Source organism: Octopus bimaculoides, chromosome 8, assembly GCF_001194135.2.
Source record: "Octopus bimaculoides isolate UCB-OBI-ISO-001 chromosome 8, ASM119413v2, whole genome shotgun sequence".
Classification (NCBI taxonomy): domain Eukaryota; kingdom Metazoa; phylum Mollusca; class Cephalopoda; order Octopoda; family Octopodidae; genus Octopus; species Octopus bimaculoides.
In genome coordinates, this window is record NC_068988.1 from 52,793,436 (window position 1) to 52,794,960 (window position 1,525).

A 1,525-nucleotide genomic window follows, 5' to 3' on the forward strand; every position below is an offset into this window, starting at 1 on the left:
TTTTCGTTTTCTTTTCATCGTTTCCCGGATGGGTATAATTAAATGTCCAATCATTCTGTTCCCTTACACCTGTGTTATGATGCCATTATTAGTATTGGATGGCCCACCGAGGTCGACTTTACCTTTCACCTTTTCAGTGCCAATAAAATAAGGACCAATTGAGCACTAGTATATATCGACTAGCCCATCCCCTTAAAATTGTCGGCCTTGTGTATATAGTATTCTTTTATTGTTTTAGTCAGTTAACTTCAGCCATACTGGAGCATCGCCTGTAGTCGAGCAAATCGACCCCAGGACTTATTCTTTCTAAGCCTAGTACTTATATCGGTAGAAGACAGTTCAAATATCAGGACAAATAGTTTCGTAACTCAAAAACATTGTAAATAACTTATATCATTATATTTAATAATAGATAAATTACTTACATGTCTCTGGACTGTTGGCATGGTAACGAAGCTAAAGCATGCAGAGTGAAGCCGCTTGGCACAGATTGGCCTACAACTCTGCTATGCATGCGCATTAAGTTTTAACGTTCTAGCTTACTTCCACTGCTTACAGCAATGCTTGGAAGGAAGGTGTGTAGCGTGTGATCGTCGCATTGATAATGACACAGAAAGCTGAGCGGAGAATCTGCATCAAATTTTGTCAAAAGCTTGGCGGTACCTGCTCACAGGCCTACGCAAAGTTTTCAAAAAGTTTTCATCGTTCTCGACACAATCAAGGAGATCTTGTGCATCTCAAATCCAAGTGTCTCTTTGGTCAGCTGAAAGCAGTTTTGACATAAAGTTGGCACACACACACGTCTCATACTCAAATCTTCAGTGATAATGGGCTGAACTGAACCGTAACTAATCTTCACATCCTCTGACAACTCACGGATGGTAATTAGACGATTTCCCATCACAGCCGCACGAACACCTGCGATGTTTTTCTCAGTTCTGTTGGTTGCGGGCGTCCCAGAACGTTCATCAATATCGACATTTTTTCTGAACCACTCGTACACTTGTGTACGGCCTATACTCTCCTCTCCATACACTTTCAGCAACTTTGCGCAAGCCTCTGAGCTGCTATCGCCATGACAAGTTTCTCTGTCATGGTCAATACGATGATCACATGCTACCCACCTTCCTTCCAAGCACTGCTGCAAACAGCAGAAGTGAGCTAGAACGTTAAAACTTTGTGCGCATGCACAGCAGAGTTCAGGGTCAATCTTTGCGTAGCGGCTTCACTCTGCGTGTTTTAGCTTCGTTACTATGGCAACAGTCCGGATACTTATTGATCAGACCTCGTATATCTTTTATTCTTTTATTCTTTTACTGGTTCCAGTCATTTGACTGCGGCCATGCTGGAGCACCGCCTTTAGTCGAACGAATCGACCCCAGAACTTATTCTTTGTAAGCCTAGTACTTATTCTATCAGTCTTTTGCCGAACCGCTAAGTTACGGGGACGTAAACACACCAGCATCGGTTGTCAAGCGATGTTGGGGGACAAACACAGACGCGCAAACATATACATATACATATA